General features: G+C 58.7%; 1 pseudogene across 1 annotated transcript; it reads left to right on the top strand.

Moving 5' to 3' along the window:
- The first annotated feature begins 3,338 nt into the window (after positions 1 to 3,338).
- Positions 3,339 to 7,234, top strand: LOC308637354 (sialic acid-binding Ig-like lectin 13; annotated as a pseudogene). Its single transcript, XR_014024354.1, has 7 exons — positions 3,339 to 3,777; positions 3,963 to 4,235; positions 4,454 to 4,501; positions 5,378 to 5,635; positions 6,223 to 6,319; positions 6,682 to 6,763; positions 6,926 to 7,234. The product of XR_014024354.1 is annotated as a sialic acid-binding Ig-like lectin 13 (transcript).
- The last annotated feature ends 6,521 nt before the right edge of the window (positions 7,235 to 13,755 follow it).

Here is a 13,755-nt window from a genome sequence, read left to right as displayed (position 1 = left end):
GGTCCTGGGGAGAGAACACCCGGGTCAGGACCCCACTCAGTCCTCATTCACCCTCCTCCCTGTGCCCACCCCCCTCTGTGCTTCAAAGACTTATCAGCGCTTCCTCTGGGCACAGCACATGGTGCCTGGCCCGTCCCGGGAGCCCAGCATGCTGTGGGGTGTGACCGAGTGTCCAGCCCACATCCTGTCCCTGCTCGCAGCTGGCTCTGGGGTGACCGGCTGGCAGCCCCCTGGGCCGTTCCTTGCAGTCTCACGCTGTGTGGGGACTGTCCTGACACTGCACGTGGGGACCTGAGTCTGGAACTGAGCTGCCTGCTCCTGCTCCATGTGATGGCCAGGGCAGGGCCAGCATGTGACCTGGGTCTGAGACCCCAGAATCCTCCTGCTCCCTGGCCTGTCCTGGGCTCTCTGGGCCTGTCGGCCTCTCCCCTCGACACAGAAAGCTGGATGTGTGGACGGGGAGAAGCCGCCTTCCCTGTCTCAGACTCAAGTCCACGATTCCGTGACAGGCACAAAGGTAGGAGGGTGGCCAGCACGGGACATTTGCTCAGTAAATGACAGCCCCCACTGTCCCCAGGATTCTCCCTGGTCCTATGTGAGGGTCTGGAGCATTCAGATGAGGTAACTTTAGACCTGGACCCTGAGGACAGGGAGGACACCACCGGAAGCCGTGAGCAGGGGGTGGCACTGTCTAGGCACAGCAGGGAGGGGAACCTGGAGAGGTGACCTGGGAGGGGCTGTGGCTCTCACAGGGAGGCTGGATGCTGGCGTCCCTGTAGAAGGCCAGAGGGGGCTTCAGAGGTGTGGGGAACTCAGCCAGGAATGGCCTTTGTCTCAGTGTCCCCTGGGTCACCCATGTCCTTCAGGTCTGCACGATGTCCCCACCATGTCCCTCTGCCTGTGTCCCCTGAGAGTTCACCCTCCTCTCCAGAAGAGAAAGATCCCCTCCACCCCCAGCTGGGCCTGCCCATCTCAGCCACCTGCCTGTGGCACTGGCATAGTCTGGGGACTTGTGTGTCCCCAACCAGACGTTGCTGTCCCCAAGGAAACCGCTGGACCTGTCCTCTTCACCCCTTAGCTGCAGACCTCAGGGCCCAGTGTGAATGGGCACCACCTGGCTGTGGCATGAATGCAGCTTCTCCTTGTCCCCTGGACAGACTGGACAGTTCTTCCCTCCCCGTCTGATGGGACCTCTCCTGCCCAGCCCAGTCAGCCCTGGTGGACAACGTTTGATGAGGCGGCTGCTCCAGACAAGAGGCAAGAGGGGACCCACTCTGTTTCTGAGTCCTTGGGCTGTGGGGGAGAGGCCATCGCCTGGGGGCGTGTGAACAGCAGAGATCTGCTCCTCACAGTTCTGGAGGCTGGACGCCCACAGCCCAGGGGCTGGCAGACCCCATGTCTGGGGAGGCCAGTGTCCTCCTCCACCCTGCCTCCTCCTTGTGTCCTCCTGTGGCAGAAGCGCAAAGGAGCTCCCTGGGGTCCCTTCTGGAAGGACACTAATCTCATCCATCAGGGCTCTGCCCCAGGACCAATCACCTCCCAAAGTCCCCTCCTCCTGTGACCCTCCCCTTAGCAGTTAGGATGTCACCATGTGAATTTTGGAGGGACACAGCATTCAGCCCACACACTCACCACTCTGACCTGGGTGTCTTCTTCTAAAGTGGGGAAGTGGAACCAGAGGGCTTCTCCAGCTCTCTCAGAAGTTCCTCTCTTACATGCAGATTCTCTGTGGCTTCCCCAGGTCTCTCCTTCCTGTTCTTCTGTTTTTCTTTGGAAATTGGAGACTATGGAAAACAGAGGGTCCTGAGCAGCCCTTCTGACCACTGGGCTCTGCAGTTGCTCCTGCTGGGAGGGTGTCTGGGCAGCGGGGGGCCTAGGAGGGCTGCAGGTGGGACTGCCGCTGGCAATGCAGGGGGTGGGGGGGCTGCGTGTGGAACCCCCCGTCTCCCCCAGCCATCACAGGGCACGACCCCACCCCAGGTTTGGGAGCTGGTTCTGGGGATACCATGGAATGGACAGACCCATGGGGCTGAGTGGACGAACACAGCCCAACTTTCTCTGTGCACAGTGTCTCAGAGGAAGCCATGGGGTTGGGGGGGTGAGCTCAGATGGAGAACTGCAGAGGAAGGCCAGGGCTGCCCGAGGGGAGCAGGGGTGGCCACGGGGAGCAGGACAACGGTGGTCCTGGGTGCTCTGCGGCCTGTCCTGGAGGGCATTCCTTTGGCCCTCAATCACGGAGCTGTTGTTTGGGGACACATTTACCCACATGACACATCCTTCCACCTCCCCCCGAAAAAGGTTTCAAGGAAAACCCACACGAGTCACAGGGCTCCCCCTCCCAGGACCCCCACGACCTGCCCCAGCTGCAAATCACTGTACTCAGGTGCATGCTGCTGCTCACACGAAATCCTGGCCACCCCCAGAGTGGACGTCCACACTGGCATTTCCTGCTCTGTGCCTTCTGTTCCTGGGACTCCTGGGGGCAGAGCCAACCAGCTCTGGAGGCCCCGGGTCCACATGCTCTGGAGTAACCGGGCAGCAGAGAGCATGGCGGTGAGGGAGTCGTCCTGGTGGCTGGTGATTGAGGAGACGTTTGCACCTTTTAAAATCTGCCTCTTCCCTTCCCACTGTCTTCCTGGCCAGTCCCTCCTCATGAGGCCTCAGCCTGGGTCCCTGTCCCTCAGGCCACCTGCCAGCCGGGTCTCTCTGTGTCCTTGGTGTTTTACCATAGAGAACTCAGCCTGGTGTCTCCTCTGCACAGTCCCCCGAGACCAAAGTCCAGCCAGGGCGGGAGCAGTCCACCATGTTGCCTGGGTGACCCCAGTGTGGCCCACTGGTGCCTGAGGACTTAGTGTCTCTCGCCTAGGTGGTAACTTCTTGGGGACACTGTCCAGGTCTGCTGTGCAGAGAGGGTGTCACAGTGTGTGGCTGCTGAGGGAGGGAGGAGAGGGGACCTGCTCACCCCAATGGCCTCCCTTGTCTCCTGACCCTACAATCATCAATGGCCCCAGGGTCACTCAGGGCTCTGGTTAGAGGTAGCCCATTGAGTGACATTGTAGAAACTGTCACCAAAGAGGAAGGATGTCAATAGAGAGGGAGGAGACAGAGTGACTCAGGGAGGGTCCCTCTCTTCTCTGTCCTCAGGGCTGCAGGATGTGGTGGTGGGGGCTGGTCTCCAAGGGCAGAGGTCACCCTGGCAGAGGCTGGCTGAAGCTCCTCCTCTAGGAGGCCACCGTCCCCTCTGTCCCCTTCCCGTGGGCGTCCTCCTGTGGGTTCTTAGTTCCTCAGAGAGGAGCTCTGGGGGCAGACTTCCCCTGCGGCCCTGCAGCCCCGGCGACATGCTGCTGCTGCTGCTGCTGCTGCTGCCCCTGCTGCGGGGCTGTGGGCGGATGGAGGGCCAGGGGGCTTATGCCCTGCCAGGTTACACCCTGCAGGTGCCCAGGGAGGTGACAGTGCAGGAGGGCCTGTGTGTCCATGTGCCCTGCCAATTCTCCTACCCCTGGAGCCGCTGGACTAATACGGACTCAGCTCATGGCTACTGGCTCCGTGCAGGGGACAAGAGCACTGATGCTCCAGTGGCCACCAACGACCCTGTCAGGAAGGTGCGGGAGGAGACCCAGGGCCGGTTCCAGCTCCTTGGGGACCCAAGAACCGACAACTGCTCCCTGAGCATCAGAGACGCCAGGAAGACGGACGCGGGGTCCTACTACTTTCGGGTGGAGAGAAGAGACTTGAGATTCAGTTACGTATATGTCTTGGTCTCAGTGCGAGTGACAGGTAAGTCACCAGGTCAAGGCAGCCTCAGGGAGGTCACAGGGCAGAGCTGGGTGGGACCCTGTCCTGGGGGAGTTGGGGTCAAGCATTAGGTGCTCAGGGAGCAGCTGGGTCAGAGCCTGAGTTTCTCTCAGGGCCCCACCTCCCACCCTCCCTCCTGACCCTGCCTGTCCCCCTCTGCTCACCAGCCCTGACCCCTGACATCCTCGTCCCTGGGACCCTGGAGTCTGGCCGTCCCAGCAACCTGACCTGCTCTGTGCCCTGGGCCTGTGAGCAGGGGACGCCCCCCACCTTCTCCTGGGAAGGGCCCTCTGTGTCCTCCCTGGGCCCCAACATCACCCACTCCTCGGTGCTCACCCTCACCCCGCGGCCCCAGGACCATGGCACCAACCTCACCTGCCAGGTGACCCTGCCTGGGGCCCGTGTGACCAGGACAAAGACCGTCCACCTGAACGTCTCATGTGAGAGCTGGGCTGGGACACCTGGGTCTCTGATGGGGCTGGTCCCTGAGGGAGAGGGAGAGGGGTCAGACCCTGGACACTGGGTGCTGGGTCCTGAAATCATGTGGGGGCTGGGCCAGGAGGATGCAGCCTCCACCCCTCCCCACCATGAGGCTCCTGGGACAGAGGCTGATGTCCCCAGCCTCCCACTGACAGGTCTGCGTGTCTCCCTGCCCCAGACTCTCCACAGAACCTGAGTGTAACTGTGTCCCCAGGAGCTGGCCCAGGTAGGGAGGGGCCTCGCTGGGGCTGGGGGGCAGGGCCTCTTCAGCTCAGGGCAGGGCTGCGTCCCCTCACCCTGGTGACAGAGCCCCTTATTGGGGAACCCATTGATCCCTCTCCACTGAAGCCTTATGTCTGCCTTGAGCACCCGTCCCCACCCTCCCAGGCTCCCTGGTGTTCCAGTGCCTGCCCCTCACCCCCACAGGGACAGGGTGACACTCTCACAGCAGAACTGGGCTCCCAGGCCCCCTCCCAGCCTCCTCCTGGCCCTGCCTCCAGCCTCTTCTTATTCCCCAACAGCTTTGCTCTAAGTGCTTGTGGGAGGAGGCACATTCCAGGGCACACGCAGAGCAGGCTGTCCCCAGAGCCTAGGTCCCTCCCAGAGGTGACCAGTGTCCACGCAGGCTGCGCTGAGCCTTGGACTGTCCACCTGAGGACTGAGAGGTCACTGCATGTCAGTAGCACTCAGGGTCCTCGTTCTGGGTGGTGAGGGTGTCCCATGCTCAGATGGACCCCGTTCTGTGGGCGTCCTCTGCCAACCAGCACTGAGTCCATTCAGCCCACAGGAGTGGGCAGTGGATGGTCCTGAGCCTCCGTCCACAGCTGGGTGTGCATGTCAGTGAGCTCAGCTCCTGAGCACAGAATACAGCTGAGCCACATGTTCTGGTTCAAGAGCTTGAGTCAATGTAGCTGAAGGAGGTACAGGAAAACACATCCGTCACAGGAACATCAACTTGGCCATGTTCCTGGGCACAGGTCAAGGGTGTGTTTTCCTGTGCTTCATTCAGTCCATGAGTGTGTGGGGGTCCCCTCTCTGGACTCCAGGGTTCTCTTTCCTTTGCTCTCTTTGTCACTCTGACCCTCTGTCTCTTTCTCCACAGAATCCACAACCCTGGGGAATGGCTCATCTCTTTCAGTCCTGGAGGGTCAATCTCTGCGTCTGCTCTGTGTTGTGGACAGCCGTCCCCCTGCCAGGCTGAGCTGGTCCTGGGGGAACCTGACTCTGTGTCCCTCGCAGACCATGGACCCTGGGGTGCTGGAGCTGTCTGCAGAGCACCTCAGGGGTGGAGGGGAATTCACCTGCCATGCGCAGAACCCTCTGGGCTCCCAGCACATCTCCCTGAGCCTGTCACCGCAGAGTGAGTGTCACAGTGGGCTGGAGAGGGGCAGGAGGAGGGGACAGCACCTGCCCCACACCAGTCCCTACAGCCACCTCCAGGGCTTGACAGGGAAGCTCATCTCTGTCCTGCCCTCAGCTGGGGGCCTGCACCCAGAGCCTCGCTGTCCTCTCCCTGCTGGGCCAAGGGGTGGGTGGTGGATCTTGGAGGCCAGGTGGGCCTTAGACAGGTGTGTCTGGGCAGCAGGGCCCTTGTTTGTGGGCCAGGACTCGTGAGGCATTTGCCTTGGGCACAACATTTAGGATGAAGCCAGAAGCCAGAGTAAAAACAAACAAAACCCCCGTGAGAACAGAACCAGCCCAGACACTGAGTGAAAATAGTATCACGATGCAAAAATCAAAAAAGTAAAAATGGATGCAAACCAATTCTATGGTGAACAAAATACCAAAGTTCAATAACCACACGGCGCCCCACCCCCATCCTAGTTCTCCTGGTCTGGGAGAGGGACCAGGAAGGCTCAGTCCAGGGTCCTGCAGGGAGCAGCAGGGAAGGGAGGAGAAATCCTGGGAGCTGAGTCGGCAAAGCGATTCCCTCTGGTGTGTCCACAGGCAAAGCGGGGCCTATATCCGGAGTGACGCAGGGGGCCCTCTGGGTGACTGGAGCTACCTCCCTGCTCTTCCTGTCCTGCATCCTCCTCCTCCTCCGGTGAGCATTTTTGGGCGTCGGGGAGGCCGGGCAGCACCCTGTAGAGGAGGAGGGCGAGCCGGGCACGTCCCTGAGCTGGAGGGACCTGGGTGGCCGAGGGCTTGAAGCCAGGGCCCCTGAGGTCTGGGCGGGCTCTGGGGGAGCCAGTCACGCAACCCTGCGTACCAGTAAGGGGCTCCAGGGCTGTCCCCACTCTCGGAGGCCAGAGCCCAGAGGCTGCCTTCCCAGTAGGAACCTCCAGGACAGGACTGTCCTCTCCCACTTGGCCACCCTCCTGGGCTCAGCAAGAAGCAGGGGTGGGGTGGCCGTCTGCCCTCTGGGCCGTCCTGGCCCCACTGAGGCTCCTTGGTGTCCCCATTCAGAGCGCGCTCCTACAGGAAGAGGTCCACCAGGCCAGCGGCGGGCTCAGGGGATACCAACGCTGTCCAGGTCCCGGCCTCTCAGGTGAGTGACATGGCGCATCCCCACACCTCCCGGAGATGTCCCCAGGACTGCTCTACTGAGGTGCCGCAGCTGTTCTCCCCTCTTCCCCGGGACAGCCGGCTGTCCAGCTGGATCCCCACACCGTGGGCTGCTGACAGCACCCTCCTCCCTGCTTTCTCCCAGGCCAGTCCCGAGGGATCCCCTCTGTTCTGCTGTCCTCCTGTTAAGCCATTGTGTCACATCATGTCTCCTGAGAGCAGCCAGCACCAGCCCCGCACTCCCTGACCCCTTCATGGTTAGGGGCTGGGATCTCGTCCCTGGACCTGTTCACCTCCCGCCTCTGTCTCCCCTTCCACCTGGTGCCATCTTCCAGGCGCCCAGTGTCCACTTCCTCTGCACTTGAACACCTGTCTGCAGGGCCAGACGGTAGATGCCTTGGCTACTGACCCCCTGTCCCTGTTGTGGCTACTCAGCTCTGCTGCTGTGGCATGAGGATCTGCTGTGTCACAGGGTCTCTGCAAATGGTGACCATGGCCCTGTGCAAGGCTGACCCACAGGGACAGTGAGCTCCTCAGCCCCTGGTGGCCCCCCTACCTCCCATCAGGTCAGGAGCCTGGGAGAGCCAAGGAGCCACTTGTCTTCAGTGAAAATTTAAGGGGTGCCAAGAAAATCTCAGGAATGGAGACAAATAGTGTTCTAATGAGCTGACAAAACTAGATAAGGTAAAGTTAGTGAAGGTGACTTAGGGTTGTCATTCAGTCCAGAGACATGGTGCAGCGTGGCCGCATTCCCCTGAACAGAAGGGAATCAAAGAGTAGGTTGTAAATACCGTCCCCTGTTCATCTCTAGCAGAGCCAGGAGGCACAATGACCTCAGGGCTGGTGGGGACATCAGATCCTCAACTTAGGAAATGGCTGTGCTACATATTAATGAAACGTGGCCATTTCAGTTATTTTAAAGTCCTCTAAAAAAGCAACCATTAAAAATGTCACTAAAACATACAAACAGAGTGTTCCTCCAGTTGGCTCAGCTGGACACTTTCACTAATCCTGGGTTTATTTTGTTTTCCATGAATTTTGGCATTAATTTTGATTAAAAAATATTTTTCATTAAAATATTTACCTCAATTTCTGACATTTTTCTCCCCCTTTTTAATTTTTCTCTCCTGGTGAGTGCCCAGCTCGCTCGCCTGGCCCCGTCCTCCCCACAGCCTGCTCCCGCCCCCCGCACTGGGCTCCTCTGCAGAGGGCTTTCACTGTGGTCCCCCAGAACAGAACAAGGTCATTGGTGCCTCTGGGCCTGGGCCTGCCTGTTCCTCCCTCTCAGAGGCTCTTTGCAGTCCCACTATTCATTCCTGTCACCCTCCCTGCTCCAGGGACCTGTCACCCTCCTCCTTTGTGTTTTGTATCTAGAGCCTGCTTTGGAGAGTTTGGGCAGCAGAGTAGCCTGCTCTGGAATTCCTTAACCCTCAGGGAATGTCCCTGTGACCTACCAGGGACCAGCTGTGTAGGTGCCAGGGACCCATCTAAGAGACACAGCAGCAAACCTGAGGCTCGGAGCTTCTCTTCTAGACAGAGGGATGCAGCAAGCCACCAAGCAAACAGATGGTGGTGCATGGGCACAAGGAGAGAGAGACTTACTCTGGGGGAGGAAGGGTGCAGGACTAGGAGGGGCTGAGAGGTTTTGTTTTTTAGATCTGTCCTCGAGGGTGAAAAACCATGCAGCGTGAGTTTACCATCTTAGCCGTGTTGAAGTTAGAGCTGGGCAGCAGATCCCCGGAGCACTTCATCTCCATCCATGAGCACAACCCGCTGCCCTCCTGGCCCCCCCCCCACCCTGCCAGCCCCCCTCCTACTCACTGTCTCTGTGCCTTTGCCTCCTCTGGGGCCTCACTGAGGTGGACGTGTCCAGGATTTGCCCTTTTGTGACTGGCTTATGTCATGCAGCACGTCCTCAAGGTTTGTCTGTGTTGTAGCATGTGACAGAAGGTCTTTCCTTTAAGGGTTAAAAATATCCACCACATTTTCTTTGCCCATTTATCTGTTGATGGGCATTCTGGTTGCTTCTATTTGTCGGCTACTGTGAATAATGCACAGCTGTGTGTGCATCCTTTCAAGATTCTGTTTTCTATTCTTCTGGATATGTGCCCATAACTAGGATTTCTGGATTGTATAGTGTTCTATTTTTAATTTTTGAGGAACTGCCTGTTTCTGCAGAAGCTACACCATCTTACATGTACCAGAAGCATAAGATGTTCCCATTTCTCAACATCCTTGGCAACACTGTTTGTTTTTTTTGGGTTTAATTTCCTATTATTTTCTTAATACTGTCCATCTAATGCATGTGAGGTAACAGTTCTCTGTGGCTCTGATTTTCATTTCTCTGATCACTAGTGACACTGAAGATTTTTGTGTGTGTGCTTCTTGGCCATTTCTATGTCTTTGGGGAGAAATGTCTGGTCACGTTCTTTGCCCACTGTCTACTTGGGCTGTGTTTAGTGCTGACGTGCTGCAGGGTTCCTTCTGCAGCCTGGCTCTTGGGCCCTTATCAGATGGAAGGCTCTCCCAAGTTTCTTCCCATTGTGGCGAGGGTAGTGACGAGGGGGCTCTGGAGTCTGTGGTGTGAGGGTCTGGCAGAGGGAGCAGTGGGTGCAGTTACTCCAACAGGAGGCTGCCCAGGGCTGAGGGCAGAGCCTGGGCTCTACAGAGAGAGGCAGGTGACCCCAGGAGATCAGCTGGAGGAGGCTGGGCTTATGCAAATCCTGTCTGCTGTGGGGCTGTGCACCATGGAGGGGTTCCACTGGCTGCTGTGTGCAGGAGAGACCCTGTGTGTGTGTGTGTGTGTGTGTGTGTGTGTGCAGGAGAGACCATGTGAATGTGTGTGTGAGTGTGTGTGTGTGTGTGGTGGGGGGCAGGTGTGTGTGTGTGAGCATGTATGTGTGGTAAGGGGGCAGAGGCCAGAGGTTATAAAGGAGGCTGGGAGGCATTGCCAGGCAGGAGGTCATGCTGGCTGGAACCTTGACTGGCCTCTGGCTGGATCCTGAGGTCAGCTGAGTGGGACCACTGTGGACGGGGAGTGGGGACTGAGTGACAGGATCCAGGATGCTTGACTCCGGGATCTTTGCCCTGAGTAGGCAGAATGGAGGTGTCAACCACTGAGGTCCAGATGAGGTAGAAGGAGGGGACTTGGGGAGGGAAGGAGGAGTTCTGTTGAAATGGGTTTTAGCTCTGGACAAGGGAGGGGTTCCGAGTACTGACAGCCCCTACTCACAGTGTTTCCATGGACGACTTCTCAACTTTACGAACATGCAAAGCAGTTCCCACTCAGAGAAGCCATATTCCAGATTTAGCATGTGGACCTTCTCCGGGACCAGGGATGGGTGGTACATGACACGCTGTGGCCCTGGGCAGGGGCAGCGTCCCCCACAAGCCACACCCGAGGTAGACCAGCGCTCTGTGGAGGCCTGCGCTGCCCTGTTGTGGATGCGGTGTTGAGTGGCTCCGCGGTGTTCAAACTCGCTACAAAACAGGCTTTGCGTGAGAGCTCTCCCAGTGCCAGGCTCACGTGAGTGTGCTGAGCGTGCTTAAAGGTCGGGGAGGTAACTGGTGCTCCTGGGCCGTCCACTGCACTAAGCCCACTTTTGACCTTGACCTTTTTAGTTACGTTGGTTTATTGGCTGTAACTTGAGGAGCGTCTGCACACTGTTGGCCCGAGTCTGTGGTCAAGAGGGGGAGCGGGTGGGTAGGAGGGCTTGCACGTCACAGCTGTGGATGGCGAGGGGCCGTGTGGACTGAACGTGACCACAAGGGACGTTGCAGAGAAGAATGCGATGACTCTGAGGTTCAGGGATCAGGAGGTGTGCACAGGACAGAGGGATGTCAGGGCGGTGGATGGGCCTGGAGGTGTCCCGAAGCTCAGTGCAGAGGGCCTCTGCGTGGGGAAGGTGTGCAGCTGCACTGCTGTAGAGTCCAGGAGGAGCAGGGCTAGGGGGCCTCAGGGTGGAGAAGCAGCTTGAGTGTGAATCCTCAGATAATCACGAGGCAGGGGGAGGAGCCAAGTCACGGTCAGCTCTGTGGTGCCATCTGCTGTCCAGGGTGGGCAGAGAAAGGCCTAAGATGAGGGGGACCCCTGGGGGAGCCCCGTGGCTCTCTGCTGCCTGACCTGCTCTATTAGCTTCCACTGCTGCTGTAAGACTTGCCACAGATTTAGTGATTTCAAACAAAATACGTGTCACCTTACCATTCGGGAGGTGACAAGTCCTAAATGGGTTTCCCGGGAATAAAATCAGGGAGCGGGTGCTGGTTCCTGGGGGGCTCCGGAAGATGACGTTTTCTTGCTTTTGTGTCTTGGGGGCCTGGGGACCTGGGCGGGGGCAGGGCCTCTCTCCATCTACAGAGCCAGCAGCATCGTCCAGTCCCTCGCGTCCCCCCACCTTCACTGAAGAGTCCCTTGTGACTACACTGGGCTCACCCACAAACCCAGGATCCCTCTGCACCTCCATGTCCTGGACTTAATTCCGCTACAAAGTCTCTCTCACAAGGAAATGTATTTGCAGGTTCCAGGGACTCACATGAGGACATTTGGGGGTCCTTTCTCTTCCTCTTGGGGGGATACCATTTCTTTGGCTGGCTCCTGCCCCAGCCCATCAGGCTGTAAGCATCTCGGGGCGGGCGCCATGTCTGGTCCAGGCTCGGCCTCTCCCAGGTGTCCTGTTCCTGCCCATCTTATCATAATGCATGATTGGATTTTTGGTTTTGATTAGTCCTTATTGTGACCACCGTCCATTAAGGAATGAGCTGCAAGAGGCCAGGCCTGTGTCTGCTGTGTCCACAGGGTGCACCGAGCCCCCAGCTTAGGATCTGGCACCAGGGCCCTCAGGAGGACCCTGGGCTTTGGGGTCAGGGAGAAACAGATGAGACCCTGATTTTACTTGGGAGTTTGGGTGTGCTGCGTCCCTCCTTCAACCTCGGTTTTCATTTCTATGAAAAGGAGACGAAATAATCCCTCCCCCGTGGAGCTGTTGGGGGAAGTTCACGAGGCTTGGTGCGCGTGGAGCATCTGGTGCTTGGGGAAGTGTCCATGAGGGACAGTTCAACTCTGGCGCAAAAGGCTGTGTGCATGGACACACGGGCACCCCTGCAGCCCTGGCCTCCTCCCCACTGTCCACCCTGACTCTCTCCTCTCTCTCCACTCAGAGCCGCCTGGTCTAGTCCCAGGCAGAGGAACTCTCCCCAGAGCCAGCTGCCCTGCCCGTGGCCACCCGCCCCTCAGAGGATGAGGAGATCCATTATGCAGCCCTCAGGTTTCATGAGGTGAAGGCCAGCGACCCGCAAGGAGAGCAGGCCCCCGACAGTGAGTACGCGGAAATCCACATCCAGCCATGAGAGGCTGAGACCAGCCCCAGATCAAGGACGCACAGCCCCTTCCAGGCCAAGGAAAAGTCAGGTCCCTGTAGAGGGACGCCTCTGGGTCCTGGCGCCACTCAGAACTGGAACCCAGACTTATTCCCAGCTGCGCTCCGTGCTGTGGCCACCTCCTCCTCTCCCCCACCTGCCCACCCAGGGCCTCCGCTCTCCTCTCTGCTCCTGAGCTCAACTCTCTCTGACTCCACTGCAGTGAGATCCTGCTGTGCGTCTCTCTGGGCCTGTGTCATCCACCACACTGTCCTGCAGGTCCCCCAGGTGTCACAATGACAGAACATCACACTGTATGTTGCAAGAGAAGAGTGTTGTTTGTGGTGCTGGGGACGGACCCCAGGGCCCTGTGCACGTGAGGCAAGCACTCTACCCACTGGGCCATGTTCCCGGCCTCAAGGGAGGATTTTAAATGTCCTCACCACAAGGGAATGAAGGGTGTCCCAGGTGATGGATGGCTAATTGGCCCAGTGTGTCAGTCCTCAGGGTCTGAAGCTATTGAACATCACATTGTCCCCGATAAATGCACACAGTCACTATTTGTACATTAAAACAGAACAAAACTTTAAAAAGCCCTACAGGTGAGGAACTGAGGGACAGAGTCTCCCTGAACCTGGGCTGAGACGTCCGCCTGCCGGGTGGGGGTTAAGGAATCAGGCCCGTCAGCAGGGCCTGGAGGTGGGTGCTGAGCACCTGCGGATCCCTGTGCTCTGAGCAGCAGGACCTGCGGGCTCCTCCTCTGGAGGCAGCAGGGTGCACCTGCCTGTGCCCTTGGCCACACGTGGCCATTCCAGAGCTTTCCAGGAAGTGACCCTGCCTTAGGGTCAGGCCTGGCAGCTCTGGCCCGGCCTCCTCCCCTCCTTCTGGCCTTGGCCTCCCAACTGTCCTTAGCCTGTCACCTGCATGCAGTCAGGGGTCATTCTGCTCTGCTCGCAGCTCCCCGTGGCTCCCTGGTCCTGAGTGGCCCTTCCCAGCCTCCTGTGGCCTCCCTCCACGCCCTCTGGGTCCTCACTGCTGCCCACGCCTCCCCTGGCCTTTCTGAGCCCTTTTCTGTCGGCCCCATGACGCATCCTTTGGTCCCTGGACACTGGTTCCCCCCTCGAAGGCTGTCCTCCTGGTGTCCTATTCCTGGGAGCGTGGAGCTCCAGGGGTGGAGCTGAGGGGGGGGGGGAGCAGCCATGGTCTCCCCCCTCCAGGGCCAAACCAGGGAGTGAGAAAAGTGTCCCACAGTTTGAGGGTTATCCCCAGAATGAACCACGTGACCTAAAGTCTTACCGACACCTGTCACCCGAACAAGGGAAGGAATGGGTCATGGCAGTCACTTCCCAAGTAGGCGGGAAGGCACGGGACCCGAGGGCTGGAGGGAGCACCCAAAGCCCTGAACCTGGGTCCCAGCCCATTCACAGCAGCGTCACAAATATCAAGGGACAAGGATTGAGAACCGTGGAATACACCTGTCCCCACCCCACAGAGCACTGCCGCGGGAGCGGAAGGAAGATGCAAGGAATGCGTGGGGTCACCATGTCCACGGGTTGGAAGACCCGTAGGTGAGGTGTCACCTTCTCCATGTGGGTTTCAAATACCCAGTCAAACCCTACC

This window comes from Spermophilus citellus, assembly GCF_964194105.1.
Source record: "Spermophilus citellus genome assembly, chromosome: 18".
Lineage (NCBI taxonomy): Eukaryota > Metazoa > Chordata > Mammalia > Rodentia > Sciuridae > Spermophilus > Spermophilus citellus.
Note: the sequence above shows the minus strand (reverse complement) of the source record. Positions and strands in the feature narration are given on the sequence as shown.